The following is a 22,145-nucleotide window of genomic DNA, read 5'->3' as shown; positions in this document are numbered from 1 at the left end:
GGGGGAAATAAAATCTTTGTACTTCTGGGCCATTCATGTTGGCCGCTGAGTGGAAAAAAAAAATAAAGCTAATCTGGATAATGGATATTATAATTATTCCAATGCTAAGAGACCTGATATTTGCTCATTAAAGAGCTCAAATGTTTATTGCTGTTTTGTCATTTTTTTAATGAAGTAATGGTAACTGTCTCAGAATAAAGAGTTATTTCTTGAGATCAGTCTGGCTTTTGAAGACTTTGGTACGCCTTCTACAGCTAAAAATAATAATAATAAACAAATAACAACCATCACTTTGGGGTTGCGACTCCACCACCGAATTCCTTATGAATGTATAAGTCACAAGCTGTAACCGATTACATTCTTGCCTGGAAGTAACTAAGCACCACTAAACGCACTGGGACTTACTTCTGAGTAAACATGTATAAAACTGGGCTGCGTGTTTTCCAGCCGACGTTTGCAAGGCAGCAAAAAGTTGGTTGCTGGAAACAACAACTTCAGATTTTCTTTTTAAACACACATTTCAAATAATATTTGACAATTACAAGAAAAGGTTATACAGCAAATAAACGCTTAGAAATTCAGCTCTTAGCACATCAAATACGAGAGTGAAAAATAGATCTTAAAAAAAAAAAATCAAGTGCTTCCTTTAGCTTTCCTTTCCTTTTAAAAAGCACACAATACAGATAGATTAGTGGCCCCAGTTATTAAATTCCCTCGTAGAAGATGACACAGGGAAAGTCTTCAAAATTCAGGGTGGTCTATGTGCAATTTCTGCCTGACGTGGTTGTGACTGTGACCTGCCAAATGTAAACCAATAAAAAGAATTGTTTGCCATCGGATAACTATTGTTTAATCAGAAGATTGTATTTTCCTATGTGAGTAATGGAAACAAACCTGGCGGGAGGGGAGATGACCGCAAGAAATATATAAATTAATTGTTGTAAACCAAGATCACACATTGAAGAACAAACAAACAGACAAAAAACCCACCCCAAACCCATAGAAAACCAGGTTGATGCATTTTGTTTAACAGTAAGAAGACAAAATAATTTTCTGTCCTAGGTTTCCTGGTGGTCATATATCTCACTTTAGCTCTCTCATCCTCATTCATATTCCCTCTCTCTGTGTTCTTGTTTATGTTTTAGTTAAAAATAAATGATTTGGGTAAAACTGAGCATAACACTATACCCCCCCTCTACTTTGGACAGTCAATGATTTTATTATAACTGTGAATTATGAAGGGGCTAATGCAAATGTAAAGTTTATTTTTACTTGCTCACAAAAGCACAGGATGAAGATCCTGGCCGTGAACCTGTACAGTTGTAAATGGAACACATGTACAGTATGTATGTGGCTGCACAAAATCACAGTCATGGGTGTTGCAACCCTTGACATTCCTCATTTTCAACTCTGTGTTGGGGCATATCCAGTGTGTGCCCTGTCTCAAGCCCCTTGTCAATCCCTGTGCACAAATGAGAGTCTTGGGTGTATGAGCGCCTGCATTTGTTTTCATGAAGGGGGAGCAGATTCCTTTGCAGATTTTCTTCCTCCATTACCCCAGATCGGAAATCCCTTGCAATGGGAAGAGCTGTGTCAGGGCTGGGGAATCTGTGGCCCACCAGGTGTCCCTGGACTACAATGCCCATCATCCTTGAGCACTGGACACAGGCTCCCCAGGCCTGAGCAGCCAATACGAGGCCCCAGGACTTGTAAGAAACCACTGGATGGCGATGCATGCATTCAGTAGGGCAGGGATGGGGATGCTGGTCATCCAGATGTTGTTGGACTACAACTCTCTTCATTCATGGATCATGCTGGCTGAGGCTGATGGGGGTTTGTCTACAACAACATCTGGTGGGTCACAGGTTCTCCATCTCATATAGGAGAGGGATCGAGAAGGTCTTGGGAAACCATGGAGAGCACCATCCAATTTGCAATGCTATAATTGCAGAGCAGCAGTTAGGATGAAAGTAGAGGGATGTCCCCACATATCATCCAATTTTGAAAGGCCATGATAGTGTCGCTCTGGTTGAAGACATCTGGAATGTGTTGTCGTTGCTCATGAAATTTGTCAGTTGCTTTATCTTGCCCACGGCAACCCAGAGCGACTTACAAAAAACCCAAACAAACAGACAGTGAACCCCACATAGATACATTAGAATCATAGAGTTGGAAGAGACCAGGTCCATCCAGTCCAACCCCCTGCCAAGCAGGAAACACCCTCAAAACATTCCTGGCAGAATCCTCTTTCCAAGAGTAAAGAGAAATATATCAAAAACATCCCAGCCACTACTAAAAGGCCACACAGAGTTAAAGACCAAATGCCTTGTTATAGAGGAAAGTTTTCGCCTGGCGCCTAAAGATATGCAGGCCCCAGGCAAGTCTCCCTGGGGAGAGCATTCCACAAACGGGGAGCCACTGAGTTAAAAATGGCAATAAATTTTGAAGCTCTTTCCTGAAGTTTATTCCCACCCTAAGGTATAAATGTTTGGGCGGTTTCCTCCCCTCCACACCTTTCAAAATAGACCTTTGGGGGAAAATGAGTGAGATGTTTTATTTCTTTTATCTTTCTATCAATAAGTTATCCAATGTAATCAAAGAGGATTCAGCATTCGGAATTCACGCCAAGTGACTGCTTGTCTTTACTGCCTTTGCATATTTGTCAATATATGTGTAAGTGCAATGAAGTATTCTTTTTTTATCCTTTATTTTAGAAAAGTATCTTGGACAAGAATCTTAGAAAAGAATCTTGGAATCACATTGGAATCTTGGAATCGTTGGAATCGTTTCCTGCCAAATCATTTCCTGTAGTATCTTGAAAGTATTATCTATGCACAAAATAAACTACCTTGGCATTTGGTTAACAAATAGAACCTTTGCTGCCCAAGGTTCCTCCCTTGTCCCCCGGCAGCCCTTGGATAAGAGGTTCTTCAGGTTTTCTGAAATATTTCACATTAAACATGGAATAGCTGCCTCTTTCTCTCATGCAGATTGTCTTATCATTGTGACAGAGGTGTACAGGCTAGCACCTGTGAGGTTACCACCAGGCACAGAGAAGGATTGTTGTTTCCCCAAAGGTTCAGGAAGAAGATGTACGTATGCCCACAAGTTTATGTACCTTTGATCTTACTTTTTAAAGTTAGGCAGTCCAACTGTTTCTCAAGGGGAGAACAAAGCTGCGGGCCAACTGTGGCCCTGATCCGTTGTCCTCCAGCAGTCCCCATCGACTGAGGATGGTATCTGTTTCTTTCTTGCTGTAGAGGAGATCAGAGGAGCACTTCAAAAAAAACCAAACCACAACATTTTGTTAGCATGTGCACCTATATATCAGACACTGCGCTAGTTTCTTTTTTCACACTTGCATCTTAAAGCTACCTATCTAATTAGTAAATGTTGCTGAATGGTTTGGAGTCACTTGTATTCTATGTAACTAGTCTAGACCTATTTTAGGATTAAACTTCCTTAAGGTTTTTTCCCCAGGTTAAAACTCCACATGTGTGGTCTTTGGCCAATGGAAGTGAGAGGCAAGTGGTGAGGCAGAGCGGGAAAGAGAGAGAGAGAGAGAGAGAGAGAGAGAGAGAGAGAGAGAGAGAGAGAGAGAGAGAGAGGTGTGACCCACCCACTTTTTTCCTCTGGGTTCACCAAACTCTGCCCACTGCTGGTGTGTCAGCCTGACAGATAACCACTAAGTGAATGTGACCCTCAACAGGAAAAATAATGTTTTGTCTTCTGCCCTAGGTGATCTATCTATCATGAGATACATGCATGCATTAAAGAGGTGATAGTGAACTACAACAGTTTCATAAATCAGTGCAGGATAGACTGTTGCAGACTCAACAGCTATAGTGGGCAGCAGATGGAGAAGACTTGTCATCACAGTAGGGCGTGCACAGGCTGTGATCTTCAGTAAAGTAATAGGCAATGCATTATGAGAGAGAGAGAGAGAGAGAGAGAGTTTTCTTCTTCACTCCTAATACTGGAACCCAATGCTGAATGGCAGGAGAATCAGGCCAAGCCAAGCCAAGCCCTTCTTCACCGAGTGCATGATTGGACTATGAAATTTACTACCATGGGATGTGATGATGGCCACTATATAAAATGGCAATGAAAGATGATAAGACAAATCAATGGAAGAGAAGGCTGTTGTGTTGTGTGAGCTATGTGTTGCCTCCACAGCCAGAGATGCCAGTTGCTGGGGAACAATGTTCTACATAGGCAGCTGGTTGCCCATGGTGGGAAACAGGTTGCCACACTAGGCAAGCATATGGTCTGATCCAGTGGGACTTTTCTTACGCTAAGCAGAAGTAGTAGTGCTTAAGCAGGGGTCCACACCTCAAGGTCTGGATGTGATGAGTCACTGAGCAACTCTTGCCATCTGGTCCCTTACAAACAAGCAGGTAGCAAGTAGCGCTGGAAGAAAGGAGGATAAGGGGGCATTGAAGGCGATGGGTCCCACTGGCTTCAAAACCTGGGACCGAGATGTAAGCAAGGGTGCTGTTATCTTAATCTGTGAAAGCTTGTCAGATAGGCAAACCGGTATTCAACTTCCTGGCATTCAGGGCTTTTTTCCCCAGCCGGAACTCACCGGAACTCAGGTCTGACCATAGCTGCCAAGTTCTCCCTTTTTTTAAGGGAAATTCCCTTATGCTGAATAGGCTTCCTCGTGAGAAAAGGGAAAACTTGGCAGCTATGGTTCTGACCCCTCTCAGGTGAGCACCATTGCCATTATAAGAGAACAAGGGAGGCATTCGTAGTGAGTTCTGGCACCTCACACCACCTGTGAACCTGGTTTCACACTGCAGTGCAGGTGTGGGGGGAATGTTGCTTTGCTTGGGGGGGGGAACCCCACACAATATGCCTGGCATTCACCCCCAAACTTGGACGTGGTTGCGAAACTCTTGTATGTTCAAGAGAAAAGCACATACACACCCACACACCACTTATTTTTAGCTGATCACCTGGCTAAACGTTTAAGCTGGTTTTAAATAAAGAAGCCACTTGATTGCCTACTGAGTGATCGGCTGCTATCGGAACAGCTTCAAGTCTGTGCATGCCTCTTAAGAACACAGGGAGATTACAGCTGAGTCAGGCCAATGGTCCACCCAGTCTATCATCCTGCTTCTTTCAATGGGCAACCGGATCACTTCAAAGGCCAGCTCTCTCCAGGAAGTCCACAAGATGTAGTTGCTGCTGCTCTCCCTGCCAAATTGATAGCCAGTGACACATTGTCCAATTTGCTGTATAGCAGGGACAGAGAGCCTGTGACCCTCCCGTGTTATTGGACTCCAACTCCCATCGTCCTTGGGCATTTGACTTTCTGGCTGGGGTTGATAGGTGCTGGAGTTCAGCAATATCTGAAGTGCCACTGGCTCCCCATTTCTGCTGCATATGCTTTGTATCTGGCCTTGGAGCCAAAATAAAGGCGTGCAGTGTTTTCTTGGAGATCTTGGTTAGTGTTAGTGTTACCAGCTCATTTTGCGAAAATAAAAATGTATAATTGGAGCACATGTGGAGGGGTTCTGCTCCTGTAGACCTAGCAGTAAATTGTATAGCACAATTTCTCTTGGGTATAGGAGGGTCTTGTTAGCAACCATTGCGCATAAATGTTGAATACATTCCTTAAATGTATTCAGAAATGGAACCACTCCAACTAGAACTGCAGGTGGCTTTTCTCATTGAGCATTGTTATATTATTCAGCATTCAATAAGTGGGTGTTTGCCCCCTCATGGGTTAAATATATCCCTGAAATTAAAGTACAACAGCTGTAATTAGATCACAACAAGACATTCTTAATGTTCTGCTTGTCATTTTACCAGATATATTCTGAAAAGGCTTCAAAGAAGAGGGTTTTTTTTATTTTAGCAAACTGTCAAATGTGACGTCAGTTTACTCTTTGATGTTTTGCAAATTGTTTTCCCCTGTGGTATTGGTTCATTGTATTAGTCCCTTTCACTTCTCTAATAATGAATTGTTATAGACAGCTGCTATATAATGTAAGCAAACATTGGATAATTTGATGATCATTGTCTGGGGAAGGGGGAATACGCCAAAATAAAATTTTAAAGAATGGACATTCCTCAGATGAGTGTTTTGTGGGGTTTATTTTGTTTTTAATTTTGTTCTGTGAAGTAAATTATCAAGATTTCTGCTGCAGCTGTGGATGAGAATTACATTCCTCCTTTCACTCAAAATGAAAATGTATCATTTAGCCCTTTTTCTGAGGTCTCCAAAGAAAAGTTCCTTCTTTGAAACACGCATCGTTGAAACAGATTTATTTTCTGATTGGATTTAATTCTGGTACGACGCTGTTCTTGAACGGAGGCCAACCATCAGCTACGTTTGATAAATTGCTCAGTTGAAGTATCAAGAAGAATCAATGGATAAACCACAAGCAGTGCACGGCAAGCCTTTTGTCTTGGGTTTCGTTAATGCTATTGTGTAATTGATTTCTTATTTGCAGATTTGAGAGAGAGAAATCGTTTGAGAGATGTGGTAAGAATGGAATGGCATACGCAAAGCTAAGCATGGACAAAAGCTGTTGCATGAAAAAGCCTTGGATTGGCAATAGATGCCTTATTTCTATATTATAGGATGATGATGATGATGATTTATTCATCACATTTTTGTACCAAGATGATCTCAAAGGGCCTTACAAAACAACAAAAATGGACATAGCAAAGATTTTAAAATCATATAAAAGAGGAAGAATAAACAGAAACTAGGAGAGAAGACTCCCTGGAAAAGACCCTGATGTTGGGAAAGATGGAGGGCACAAGGAGAAGGGGATGACAGAGGACGAAATGGCTGGACAGTGTTCTTGAAGCTACCAACATGAGTTTGGCCAAACTGCGGGAGGCAGTGGAAGACAGGAGTGCCTGGCGTGCTATGGTCCATGGGGTCACGAAGAGTCGGATACGACTAAACGACTAAACAACAAAAGGGGAGCAATCATAAAAATGAGAAGCCACTGTAAAATATGGGAAGTCAGTTTAAATACATCAGATCAAAACTCCATTCAGGATCAGGGCTACTGCTGCCTGAGCCAGCCAAAGTCAGAGGGGAAACAAGTCTTTGAAATAGAGCTTCAGTTACATGACCCTTTTTCGCTGGCTTGACAAGTAATAGAATCATAGAGTTGGAAGAGACCCCGAGGGCCATCCAGTCCAACCCCCTGCCAAGCAGGAAACACCATCAAAGCATTCTTGACATATGCCTGTCAAGCCTCTGCTTAAAGACCTCCAAAGAAGGAGACTCCACCACACTCCTTGGTACGGTAGCAAATTCCACTGCCAAACAGCTCTTGCTGTCAGGAAGTTCTTCCTAATTTTAAGGTGGAATCTTCTTTCTTGTAGTTTGAATCCATTGCTCCATGTCCGCTTCTCTGGAGCAGCAGAAAACAACCTTTCTCCCTCCTCTATAGGACATCCTTTCATATATTTGAACATGGCTATCATATCACCCCTTAACCTTCTCTTCTCCAGGCTAAACATACCCAGCTCCCTAAGCCGTTCCTCATAAGGAATTGTTTCCAGGCCTTTGACCATTTTGGTTGCCCTCTTCTGGACACGTTCCAGCTTGTCAGTATCCTCCTTGAACTGTGGTGCCCAGAACTGGACACAGTTTCCTCTGTCAGAAATACTGACCTCTATTTCCAGATACTGTGAAGTGTTGATTGATTGGATGTTAAAGGCTACCGCTGGATATTAAATATCCACCATGTATTTGCTGAATGGTCTTGTGCAGGCAGGAAAAATTGGAAGAATAGCCACCATTTAAATTTAGAAAGGAGAATTCTGAGTTGCACTTTTAGAGCAAGTTTGCCTTGGCTGTTTAAATTTTGTGCATAGACGATGCAGTCAGCAGATTGCAGCCTGTGGAAAGTGGATTTTAAAAGATTTCAAACCTGTGGCCTTCCAGATGTTATTGGATGCCCTAGTTGGGCTTTGCATAGCATTCCCACAGTGGTGTCCAAACTTTTTTCAGAGAGGGCCAGATTTGATGAAGTGAAGTGGGGGCCGACCAAATTTGTTGACCTTTTTTTTAGGACTGAAGTTGTTGAGCTTCTTTTAGGATTGAAGTTATTGTGTGGGTTGTTTTTTTTTAAAAGGATTTTTACCCCAGGAAATAAACTCCCACAGGGGCCAAATTAAACCAACCGGTGGGCCGGATTGGGCCCCCGAAACGGACTTTGGACATGCCTGCTAGAACCATGAATCCATCTGCACCCTTGTTGTGCACAATGGCTAGGACAGAAGGTCTGGGGGTTAAGCAAATCACTCTATTATCCACATCATCAATTCAAACGAAAGAAGCCCGAATGAGCTGTTCAAGCTAACCAACAAAGTGGCCTGGATGAATCCCATAATATTTGCAACAGCACAGCAGAGTGGGCCCTTCTCTGAGTGCAGCCTTGCTCTCAAAAACCACAAATTGAAGACTTCAGGGACCTTCAAAGCTTATAGTGATCATTTAACTCATAGTGACTGGGTACAGTAGTTAGTTTCTATTATAACATTTCAGAGTCTATTTTCTCTCATCAAGGTTGCTTCAGGCAACACACAGGTGGTAGGTACTCCTTTTCCCTGCTCCCATTGGAACAGTTTAGCTTCTTTTCAAGTCCATAACAGCTCATTCCCAAAGTGTTGTTCATCTCAGTTACGTGCTCTGGCTGTCATACTAGAACACAGTTGGAATTGAATTTCAGGCGGGTCCCATATCACCCACACAGTTTCCTCGGGCAGCTGTGCCTGTTGGGGCCCAATTGGCCCCTGTCTGATCTTTAGGCCTATTTCTCCCATTTCAGACCGCCATTTTAATTCCCACAATGCCCCGGAGTGACAGTACATTGGTGCCACTGTGAACAACTAAAATAGAAGCTGCTTGGCACCAGTCAGGGTTGTGAGGTGTGGTACCAGACTGCAATATGCAGAGAGAAATATGGAGTGTACAGTTGGCCCTGCAATCAGGAATATATTTGTTTGTGAAATATATTTGTGGAAAATATTGTGAAAGTTCTGTGAAAACTGGGGCATTTCTGAGAGCTGTGTTCCCATTCAGTTCCCCCCCGGGGGGGGGGGAGTAGCTAGGCAGCAATGTTTTGAGGAGTGCCCTGGCTTCTGCCAAGTTCGGCGGGCGGCAAGGCCAAAGTAGCAGAAGTGGATGATGGCAGGGGGTGGAGCAGGAGGCGGTAATTCCAATTTCACCTCAGGTGGCAATACGGAATGGGATGCCCCTGTGAATGACATGAAAGGCTTGGTTTTCAGTATCACACATGCCCCCCCCTCTGTTCCTGCGGCTGCACAACATCAGCCATTGGCCTGATCCAGCATGCTCTTCTCATGTTCATATGTTCTCACTTTGATGTGTGCTCCTACTAGACTATATGCAAAATTGAAGCTAGTCAGATCTCTATAGCTTCCTTTCCTTGCTGGTGTCACCCAGAACTGATTTCTAAATCACGGTGATGCCTGCTTACATTACAGAACTATCTGTAACTCCCAATGGAGATATCTAAACTCTTTCTCTTTCTCTCTCAAATTCTACAAGGTTAATCAATGCCCATGCATTAAATTTTCAAGTAATATATATGTGGCACAATGTATCATGATTGCTGGTATTTCATTTGTATCTGTGCTTCTGCCTGTTTGTTTGTTTTTAGAAGTAATATTTTTTTTAAAAAAGAAAATTATCCTCTCATGTTTTGCAGGACTTGTCAGACTTGCTTCCAATGCTACTTAGGGGAAATTTCTGTGCTCTGATTCTCATGGTAACTTTTCAAGAGCTGCAGCCTACAATTCATTTGTCTGCATTTGTCAAATATATGTTGTCCAGAGAAATAAGGATGTCCCAAACCTTTGGATTTCCACTCCAAGGTGACTGTAATTGGGGAGTGGGGAGGAACAGCCATGTGAGGCTATCATCAGTGAGCAATTCATACTTGGCGAAACTTTACATCTTCAGCTTAAGGTCTATGACTCATGGGAGCCTCGTGAAAAAGGCATCTGAAATGTTCCAGCCTTTGCACTGTCTGTTTGCAAACTAGGCCATGAAAATCACACGGAGGAATGAGTTGTCACCGTCTTTCCCCTTCACTCCTAATATTGCACTAAAACAGCTTCTTGGGTTTTTGCTTCTTTTGGTAGATTAACAAGACTTCCCTGGGATCTATTAATGTGTCATATGGCATTATTTTCCTTCATTGTCCGATGCACCTTAACTCTCCACTATATTCTATTGACAGAAGCTCCAGGGCGCTTTCCCGTTTTACTGCAGCCCATATACCACTGCGATGGCCTTCCAGATATCAGCACAGCTTGGGATTCCATAAACTCTATTACCCATGATTTACTTGGTGTGCTTGGAAGTTTGGTAGGCAGGAAATGGAGGAAGGTAAAGTGGAGTGGCAAAACGGTGCTGTGACCATGCTCTCCACCCTCTAGAAAATCTAGATGAGTGAGAGGGACCTGCAACAAAATGTTCATGTTTAGAGTTCCAGCCAGCCATACTGTTATGTACTGAGCTGAATCCTAGAACAATAGGTTTCAGAATCAGCAGTCTGATTGGTCCGCAGGAGCTACCCAATCCAACTCCAGGTGGAAGTGAATCTGCAACCTGATTGGCCTGCAGGAGCAGCCAATCAGGCGGCTGGCAGAAGTGAATCTGCAACCTGATTGGCCTGTAGGAGCAGCCAATCAGGCTGCAGGCAGAAGTCAATCCACAACCTGATTGGCCCACAGGTGTAGCCCTGAAGTAGCAAATCACGCAAGGCCCATTGTGTAAATAATGTATATAAGCAGATGGTTTTGGGAAAAGAACCATTCTTCTCCTCTTCTCCTTGATGACTACCGGTATGAGCTGAATAAAGAGCATGGAATTCACTCTCGAATCCTGAGTATATTTCAATTCTATTCCACCTTTATCCAACATAACATATATGTAGCGTTCTGTGGCCACTGAGAATGTCCAGTTCTCACTGGGCTTTATTTTTTTTCCGGAGGGGGGGGGCTTTTCAGTTTCCCCCCAATATTGTTTCTACCACTGAAAACCTCCCTTGTTTCTTCGCAGTAGCCCAATTTGGGTGATGCATCCATCACAGTTGGCCACTGTTGAGAACAGGATGGTGGACTAGGTGGGCTATTGGACTCTTATGTACAGACCATCTGTGTTTAGGGGACCTCCTTCTCATTCTGTTGAGCGAGGCTCTGAAGTTGTGTCTCAGTCCCTTCTGGACAACACCACTGAATCAACTCAGGAAGAGTTTGGGCTGAGAACAGATGCTACGTCTCTAGTGCCATTTTGATGAAGCATTCACCATGCCTCCATTTCCCCTCAAGACTGAAGAGAGATTATAAAATTGGCATGTTGAATTCTCCTGCCCCCCCTGCCTTCATTCCCCACCCCCTCCCGTCCCCAATTGATTTCTTTACGACTTAATATATCTGACTATAGCTAAGCACTGCAACTAATTTCTCATATGTTTCTTTCCTTTCCTTTTCTGCTTTTCATTTTCACCTTCAAAAGAATATTCCCTTTGCCCGCACAATGGAGATAATTAATCAGTCAGCTGCCTATTTTGGAGAGAACAATAGCTTTTGCTAAAAATAGGCAACTTTCCGGTGAGCAGAGGAAATTGCAAAAATCTTTACATTTGCCTTTCACAGAGCTCAAGTGAGAGTGGGCAAAGCCATTTTGCAAAGCTGACACCTAACTTTAAAATCCTCATTTGAACTCATGCAGGGGGTAGAGGTTGGTTGAAAATTGCTTCTTCTGATGGAACATTATTTATTTCATCACACATGTGATCTTCAATTTTGCTTCTGAGTTGATTAAATTGTGATTTTTCTCCCTTTCTTTCACCAACCTGGCACAATCCCCACGGCATAGGCAGCTGTATAAAGCCAGTAATTATTTTTTCTTATAACCATTCTCATGAAAGGTTTAGTCTAAGAAAGAACTTTATTGTCTCTTTGAAAAAGGGATGGGTAATTCTGACAATTTCAGTTTCTCTCAGTTTCTCATTTTTCCCCAATCTCATGTTCAGTTGCCTGCATTTCCATTTCTTCTTCTTCTTCCTCCTTAAAAAAAAGTTCCCCTGAAAATTAATCAGCCTTTTGGTGTGAATTTCTCCTGTTATGTGCAAATGTTTGTATGCAATTTTGAGTAATATGCACACATTTGTAAAGCAATTTCCACCATACCTGCCAAGTTCCGGCCTGAGAAATAAGGGACTGGACCAGAAGTAGCAGACCGGAAGTAGCGCTGCCGCCATTTTGGAACTGGGCGGAGCATGCTCAGAAGCGACTTTTGATGCTGCTTTGCCCTGTTCCAAAATGGCCGCCACACCAGAAGTCGCGCTGCAGCCATTTTGGAACTGGGCGGAGCATGCTCAGAAGCGACTTTTGATGCTGCTCTGCCCTGTTCCAAAATGGCCGCCACACCAGAAGTCGCGCTGCAGCCATTTTGGAACTGGGCAAAGCAGCATCAAAAGTCGCTTCTGAGCATGCTCCACCCAGTTCCAAAATGGCTGTCGCGCCAGAAAAAACCGCGAAAAAACAAAAAAAAATCTTTTTTTTTTCCGGCTGGGGACAGCCGGAAAAATGGGGGTTTCCCGGGGAATACGGGAGACTTGGCACCTATGATTTCCACTCACAGCGCTACAGTTCCCAGAGTGGTTTGACAGTTGAGCCCTCTTCCCAGAGAACTATGGAAATTGTAGCTTTGTGAGGGAAATATGGGGGTCTCTCAATAACATTGAACTGCAGTTCCCAGGATCTTTGGGGGCAAACCATGACTGCTTAAAGTGGAATAATAGTGCTTTAATTTACAGTGCAGATGGGGCCAGACTGCGAAGACCTGAGTTCACATCTCCAATATGGCCCGATTGCAATATTTCCCAGCTTGGCTGAACTATATATATACAACTGACAGCATAAGTGTAATGAAACACAACCTTTAGCTTTACATTAGAGATGCAAACCATCTTAGAAGGAAGTGGTGCCTCTACTAGCATGAGCTAGAAACCAATAAGAACATGATGTGTCAGACCAAAGGCCAATTAACTCCAGCATCCTATTCTCATAGTGGCCAACCAGATGCCTATGGGAAGGCAATATTTGGGACCTGAGCACAACAGTGCTCCCCCCACTTGTGATCCCCATCACCATGATTGCTTCTTCTCTGACTTCTGTGCTAATCTGTCACAAACAGAAGCAAAACCTGAAAGTTTCGCCAGCACCTCACTCCCCTGCCAGAGTAAGGAGGGTCTGTGAGTTGCCCTGGGGTTCCAACAGATTATATCAACAATCCTGCTCGGGGGGGGGGATCCTGGGGAGGATGGAAAAGGAACTGGGAGCAGCCCATTGCGTGCCATTAGAATGGCAAAGGGGAAGGACCATAACTCATGCGGAAGGTGTGAGGTAGGGATGGAAGAGGACTCTGCCCATAGCTGCCAAGTACCCCGTTTTCCCCGGGAAACCCCGTATTTTCTTCCCGTTTCCCGTAGGTGTCCTGAATGGCAAAATACCCCGTATTCCCCCGGATTACAGAGCTCCTGCTGGGGACCATGTTCTTCTGGTGCTGCGCCAGCACAAGAAGTCGCTTCTGCGCACTTCCGGACATGCGTAGAAGCGACTTCTGGTGCTGTGGACATTTTGGAAATGGGCACAGCGGCATCAGAAGTCGCTTCTATGCATGTCCGGAAGTGCGTAGAAGCGACTTCTGGTGCCGCGGCGCTGCTGATCCCAGATTTTTCAATCCGGAACTTGGCACCTATGACTCTGCCTGATAAACTGAAGAGTTGCTTTCCATTAACATAGACAATGCTAAGCATGGATGGTCCCACCCATGACAAGGTGAGGCAACTGCCTCAGGTGGCAGGATCCATGGGGGCAGCAGATCTGGCCTCCAAAGAATGTATTGCCCGCTACTGCAGCCACTGTCACGGTGACAGCAACAGCTGTGGCACACTCCTTCGAGGATGGACCTGCCGCCTCCTTGGCAGCCTCCTGGCCCAATGCCCCCTCTACAATGGCCTCTTGGTGAATAGGAGGCACCGCTGGTCTCCTCCCACCCTTGTTTCCAGTGTAGATCTTCACTCGGCCGTTCTTCCCTAGAGGGTGGGGAGAGCGGTGCCATTTTGTGGTTCATCTCCAGTGCAAAAACATGTCTTGGGCCATCTCTGATGCTAAGCTAGATGGACCAGTGGTCTGACTCAGTATAAGGCAGCTTCCTATACACCTATGGTCTGTTCAGCTCTGGTACCAAGAGCACTGGTGAACTACCGTGCAGTAATGGGGTTGTTTGGCAGGGGCTGGGGGTTAAATTTGGTGACTGCATTTGAGGGTTTAAGATCATTGATGTTCCTCTGCTCAGTATTTCAGTATCTAAGATAGGTCTGTGATTGTTGCCTGCAAGTGGATTTCAGGTGTGCTTTATTGAGTAAATTGAGGATTTAAAGACCATAGGATTATAAGAAGTGCCTGGTACTGAGGAGGTCTCATTATTAGTCAAACCAACTCTGTATGTCTGAACTGACTAGCAGTGGTTCTCTAGGGTTTCCAGCAGGGTGGGACCTGGGACCTTCTGCATGCAGGGCAACTGTTCTTGTACTGAGCTACGGTCCTTCACCATAGAAGATGATTGGAGGAACAGCTTTGGGAGAGTATATTCATATGTGAACATCAGCAGGATGCTGGGTATATTTTACAAAAACAGGTGAGGGATGAGAATGGCAGAGCACATCCAAGTTATTCCAGCAGAACTCTTCAAGTAATATCACCACACTGAAGACTGGAGCAAAACAATCATGATATTAGTATTACTGCTCACTAACCTGACATTATTCATCCATCACTCTGTGTGTATGGACCATTGCTAAGTACAGAAATCACAACAGAATATGCAATGTGGTGGGAAATTACTTGACGACACCACAGGGCAAATTTCATTGCATGGAAAGAGACATCAGCATGTAAACAACTGCCTCAGCTGTAAATTAGAGCAAGACCTGGCTTGTTCGCTACTCAATGATTCCTCAAATAATTCTAATTTAGCCAAGAAAATATTCCAGATGACATCCTCTCTCTTTTAACACATTTCAGATTGAAAATGAGGAAAACTAAACAAATGAATGGAAATGGCTTTGCTCCATCATACAGAGTTCATATTCATTTGTTTCTTTTGGAAAATGATTCTGAATGCAGCTCCTTCCCCAAGCAGTGAAGAATTTAAGTTTATTTTGTTTACATACCATTTTCGTGCAAATTATCTCACAGTTTAAACCAGGTTTCCTGCACACAGACATGCACGCACATGACTCCAACTTCCATCAGTCCCAACCATCATGAGTTAAGAGTCCAACATCTTGGGATGCCATTGGTTTAAAACAATGGTTCTCAGTTAAATAGACAGAGAAATGGCAAATGATAAAGAAAACTAGCAAGTGAAGGAACTATATATGGCCACTGGAAGAGGCAGTTCCAGCAGAGGAGGTCCCAAATAGCACTCATTCCTGGGTGAGCTGGTGGAGAGGTCCTCACTATCTCACCACTTCTCGAAATAGCAATTCTTATAGGATTAGATAAATTAATGGGCAATAAGACTACCAATGGCTACTAGCCGCCATGTCTATGTACAACTTCCATTGTTGGAGGGAGTGTGTCGCCGTTTACAAGTTGCACAAGTGGTGTTTTTGTGCTTGCCAGTTTCCCATAGGCATTTGGTTGTCCACTGTGAGAATAGAGTGCTGGAACAGATGGGTTTGGGCTCTAATGCCTTTGCCCTAAGATTTGGTGGTGGGGGGAAGAGGGCACATGCCGAGTGCTGGCTCTACCATTAGGCAGGCTGAGGCAAACAACTCCATCCCTCCTCAGCAGGAGAAAAACTGAGATCCTTGGAAGTCTTGCCTTGTTCACCAGAGCTCAAGGTCCTGAGAGATCACCCTCTCCATATATAACAAGAGCCTACGTCTTCAGAGGTCTTCCTGTCCCCTTGTCCACCTTCTTCTCCCGAACTGCTTTGATGGCAGAGCGTTGCACAGGATTTTCCTGACAACACTTCCCAACTTGCGGTGATGGACGGGAAAGGGGTTTTAATGATAAGCCTCAGCCCACACAGAGCAGCACTTCTTTTTCTTCTGACATGTTTCGCTAGTCTGTGGAGCAGCCCTGGACCTGAGCCAGCTTTGTCTAAGCTGCCATTAAGTTAGATATTGAAAGTTCTGACACACACTTTAGACATGGTATGAAGGATAAGGATCAAGGAAGGCTTGTGCTTATTAGGTGTGTAATAGAGAATGAACGGCTTGATGGGAAGTAAGAGGGCAGTAAATGACATGCTGCAGAATTTATAAGAATACTTCCTTGGGAGGGAACTTTCCCCATTTATCTGATTCTTTTTCATGTTTAAAGGTACCCCTGACCGTTAGGTCCAGTCATGGATGACTCTGGGGTTGCGGCGCTCATCTCGCTATACTGGCCGAGGGAGCCGGCGTACAGCTTCCGGGTCATGTAGCCAGCATGACAAACCGCTTCTGGCGAACCAGAGCAGCGCACAGAAACGCCATTTACCTTCCCACCGGAGCGGTACCTATTTATCTACTTGCACTTTGACGTGCTTTCGAACTGCTAGGTTGACAGGAGCAGGGACCGAGCAACGGGAGCTCACCCTGTCGTGGGGATTCGAACCGCCGACCTTCTGATTGGCAAGCCCTAGGCTCTGTGGTTTAGACCACAGCACCACCCGCGTCCCTCTTTTTCATGTTTCTGTAGTTCTAATCATAATAGACATGATCCAGGCAAAATTAAACACACCACTACTGACTTGTTGGGTCTTAACCCTATGATTGTCTAAGATAAGAAGATGAGCCTGCTGGATCAGGCCAATGGTATGTCTACTCCAGCATCCTGTTCCCACAATGACCAGCCGGATACCTATGGGGAGCCCCAAAACAGGATCTGAGCACAGCACCTCTCTCCTCACTTGTGATTCCCAGCCACTGGCATTAGAGGCATATGCTCTCCCACTGAAGTTGATGGGGCTTCTAAAAGTGCTTAACTCAGGATTGGGTGTGCTTGAGGCTATTACAATATTAAAGTGTGTTACCTGACATAAATGGGGTAGCCTTCATGCATTCATCAGGGCCCTGCAGAGCTCTGGGCCACAGCTAAAATGTGGCAATCAGCTCTTACAGTGTTACTGAAATAGACATGCAGAATGAAAGGGCAAATGAGAAAGGAGGAGGAGGACATTTTGGCAGTTCCAGAGAATGAAAAAACAAGAATAAAGAGGCAAGTCTCAAAGTGCTGCTGGGGCAAACGTTCATTCCATCTCTTCACTTACTCTCAGGCAGAGCTTTCCAAATTGTGTGTCGCGACACACAGTGTGTCGGCTGCGGTTAACCTCCGGTTTGCTAGCAAAACTGAATTACTGTGTTGCAAAGTGATGCATGTCTAAAAAGTGTCTCATCAACATGAAAGGTGTGGAAAACTCTGCTTTAAGGCTTGCCTCTTCTAATATTAAAGGCAAAGAATGCTGCAGCAGTAACTCTAAGTAGTACAGACTTCTTTGAGGGACATTTATACATGTCAGGATCTGAAATTTTGGAGCTGGGAGTACTTTGGGAACAACCAGGGCTGTCTTAAGCGCCCCTGGCGCTGTGGAGCAACGGATCCCTCCGGCGCCCCCTCGCCCCGTTTCCCAGCACGGTGGGCAGGCGGGCGCAGCGTGGGCGCGCAGGCACAGCACGGTTGTCGAACCGGCGGACCAGGCGGGCGCAGCTCGCGGCGCCCTCCTGGCGGGCCGGCGCTGTAGTGCCCTGCGCCACCGGGGGTCTACCTAGAACCGGCCTGGGAACAACGTATTCCCTTCAGTTTCCCACTCTTGCAGATGAAATGACACCTGCATTGCCCTTTGGCAATGAAAACACCCTCTAAACTGGTATTTTACAGTTTGGGACCCCAATATATACTTCCTCACTCTTAGATCTTCTTTGGAGGTCCTTCTCCAGGAGGCCTGGAGAGTGGTGACAAGGGAGATGGCCTTTTCAGCAGTGATTCCCCATCAGTGGAATGCACTCCCCAGTAAGGTCTGCCTGGCACCTTCACAAACGATTCCTGTGGCTGTTATATAGTAGAGGAGTTGTGTTGTTTTTATTATGGTATAATGCAGAAGTGACTAAAAAGGATTAATAATAGCAGCAGCAGCAATAATAATAATAATATCCAAAACATTAATCTAGAAAAATAGACATCCTAAAGTAATTTGTAAATAGCTTACATATGAACCTGGGCATGCATTGACCAGTGTGGTGCAGAGCAGTGGACTCGTAATCTGGTGAACTGGGTTTGATTCCCCGCTCCTCCACATGCAGCTGCTGGGTGACCTTGGGCTAGTCACACTTCTCTGAAGTCTCTCAGTCTCACTCACCTCACAGAGTGTTTGTTGTGGGGGAGGAAGGGAAAGGAGATTGTTAGCCGCTTTGAGATTCCTTAGGGTAGTGATAAAGCGGGATGTCAAATCCAAACTCTTCTTCTTCACCAGATCTCTTCTCCACAGGTTCTGTATTTCATAGGGCTTCATACAGGCTTCAGTGTATAAATTTAAGTACACCGGGCAAAATTAAAAAGGACCACATCAAACGTACTTATTCTTTTCATTGAAGACACCAATTGGGTTCTCAGATTTTGTTGGTGCCCTATTTACATTTCAAAGAGACACAGTGTATCCAAGCAACAAGACGATCCCTAATTAGGACCCCCATAAAGTTTCCTTCCTCCATTTGTGCTTCACTTTCCAGGCTGAATCGGGCTGGTAAGAAAACTTTCCTTCCTTCCGGCACATTTCCTGTGACCTCCAACTTTGAGCTGCTACTCCTCTTAATGCCTTCATGCGATCCTAGGGAATTTGTCTAAAAATATTCCCTTCCTTCCCAAATCTTCCTCTAATGGTTTTGTTATACTAATGAAGCGATTAGGTCTCCTTATCCTTGCTGTGGATGCTATTAAACCAAGTGGAGATATAAAGCCTGCAGGGAGTACCCTTCGGGCAAAACACAAAATGGCCATTTCATGGGGGCAGTTGACTTTCTTCATCCTTGGTAATTTCGCAACTAATTTGAAAGCCAGGCCTGAACCGCATGTGATCCACCAGGCCAAACATGCCTCTGGTTATAAACCAGCTTGCAACCTGCTAATCCCACTGGCTCCTTGGTGCTTTGCAGAATTGATCTCCAGCCAATAATGGCCTACCACCCTGCAGCTATTTTGGAATTGCGCGAGAAGTGCATGTATCTCATGCAATAAACAACACGTCAAGATGAATTCAGTTTCCTTTGTGATACAAGAAGTGACTTCCAGATGTAAGGACGCCAACACAGATCTGTGGCTTTTCGTTCCTTAAGCAAAACCCAAATTGCAGCTACAGATTCAATGTCCTGAATAAAACAGCACGCTTCCAAAGAGTTACAGAGAACCTTGGGGGGGGGGGGACAGATAAACAGATGCAACACCTTGTTGCAACACTTAGGAACATTGTAAACTACCATATACTGAGCCAGATCCATCTTGTTCAGTATTGCCTGCACTGACTGGCAGCAGTGCTTCAGAGTTTCAGGCATGGATTACCCCAGCCCTACCAGGAGAGGCCAGAGGTTGAGCTTTTTGGATGCAAAGGAGGCACCCTACCACTGAGCTACAACCCTTCCCCTAAACATGCAAAAGATCTTTTGGAATTAAACATAGTCTACTGTAGTGGGGTAGGAGAACTGAAAATAATGCCAATATATTTCACACTTGGCAACCAACACACCCCTTTGGTTTCAGATAGTACAGGTAAAGGGACCCCTGACCATTAGGTCCAGTCGTGACCGACTCTGGGGTTGCAGCACTCATCTCGCTATATTGGCCGAGGGAGCCGGCGTACAACTTCCAGGTCATGTGGCCAGCATGACAAAGCCGCTTCTGGCGAACCAGAGCAGCACACGGAAACGCCGTTTACCTTCCCGCCGCAGCGTTACCTATTTATCTACTTGCACTTTGACGTGCTTTCAAACTGCTAGGTTGGCAGGAGCTGGGACCGAGCAACAGGAGCTCACCCTGTCGCGGGGATTCGAACCGCCGACCTTCTCATCGGCAAGCTCTCTAGGCCAGCGTTTCTCAACCGCTGTTCCGCGGCACAGTACTGTGCCGCGGGACGCTGGTTGGTGTGCCGGGAGACGCTGGCGACGAGAAGGGCGATTTGCTGCCCTGTCATGTGACTGGCGACCGCCATTAGGGGCGCTGACCCGCCGGAAAGGAAGCCGGCCAGGTCACGATGGGGGCGGGGTGAGCGCAGCTCTCAACAGCCACCACCGCGGCTGTTTGTCTCGCTCTCGCTCCTCTTGCTGGCGGCGCCCGGGAGTTTTTTGGTCGGCGCAGGAGTGAGCGGCCTCTTCGGCAAGGAGTCCTGCAGAAGGTGAGGTGCTCTTCTTGCTAGCCCAGGGGTCGGCAACCCACGGCTCCGGAGCCGCATGTGGGAGCTTCAAAAGGGAGCCTCACCAAGATGCCCCAGCCCACACAGACAGGGACCGATCGGAGGTCGGTCCGTCGTTTGTTCCCTTCTGCTGCAGAAACTCCGCCGCCGGGGCTGCACGCACGGGGAGAAGGCGGCGAGTGGCTCCGCCAAGGACATAATGCAGAACAGACCCGCAAAGGAACCCCTCAACAGTCTTTTGCCATTAAACTCCAACTTTTACACCATGCACTTTTTGCACCTGTGTGTGTAATGATTACGTCTCCCCTCCAAACTAAACTAAATATAGGGCGGCACAGAGTTGGTGTGCCGCGGGATTTTTTTTCATAGAACAAGTGTGCCGTGGCCCCAAAAAAGGTTGAGAAACACTGCTCTAGGCTCTGTGGTTTAACATACATGGGTAGATGAGTCTGAAAAGCCTGGGACACAAATTTACCAAAAGTAATATATCTACCATTAACTCTGGAATTATATACTTGATTCTGTCCAAACTAAGCTTCACAGGAGGCTTTTGCTCTAGAAATGCCAGTAACAGCTAGAGGAGCACCTGAGCAGTACTTGGATCACGGCGAGTAGAAGTAGACGTAAAGAATCCCTATTTTGCACCAGGGGGAAAGGACTGCCTCTCACAATATGAACCGACCCAGACTCCGCGATCATCATCTGAGGCCCTTCTTGATTTGCCTCCTCTATGAGAGGTCCAGAGGATGGCAACAAGAGAAGAGGACTTTCCGGTGGTGGCTCCCTGATGGTGGAATGCTCTTCCCAGTGAGGATCGACAGGCACCTTCATTACACATCTTCAGGCACAGACCTTCCAAGTGCCCCTATTTATCAGGGACAGTCCCAGATTTACAGAAGCCATCCTGGTTTCTGATTTGATCCTGGAATGTTCCGCTTTCCCTCAGGACCCCCTATTTTCATTGGATGATTGTTGGATGGTATGGTAGGGTGTCCCTATTTTCATCAGAGAAATGTTGGAGGGTATATAGGCACCAGGCAAAAATACCCCCTTTATCCCAGGCCTTTAGCTAATCTATGGCCTTTCAAACTGTGTTTTTGTTTGTTACTATGTTCTGGGAGTGAATTTCACAGGGACAACAACCTCCTGCCCAAACCCCATGGACTTGATACTACTCACACAATGTCCACAACTGTAAGTTACTTTTAAAAGGGGACAAATTAAAAGCATTCGCACAATTAACAACATATCTAGTGTGGACCTATATATTTTTAAATCTTAGAATAAAAAATGCATATGCACAATTGTGTTTCCATAGAAATGAATAAATAAATAAACCAAAACATTGGAAATAAAATGAATTTTCTGGACTTTTAAATGATCAGGAAACTATGTTAGGAGTCGAATGAACAAATCAGAAATTCAGCCCTCATGAGAACCACACCTCCACTTGGGCAGATAAATGTCCCACTAAATGTGAAAATAACAAGCAAGGCTTTTCCATGTTCCTAGTAAAGGACTGGCGTCTCTGTCAAAAACCTGTACTGGAAGCAAGATAAAATGCCTTCTCCACCACAATGGTAAATCAAATTATGGGACACAGCGATTATGTCTAAATTGACAAACTATGTGCAGGTTAAGGAAGACAGAAAACGAACTTTTTATTTGAAAAATGGGC

The sequence above is a fragment of the Zootoca vivipara genome, chromosome 5 (genome assembly GCF_963506605.1).
Source record: "Zootoca vivipara chromosome 5, rZooViv1.1, whole genome shotgun sequence".
NCBI lineage: Eukaryota > Metazoa > Chordata > Lepidosauria > Squamata > Lacertidae > Zootoca > Zootoca vivipara.
This window is presented reverse-complemented; position numbering follows the sequence as displayed.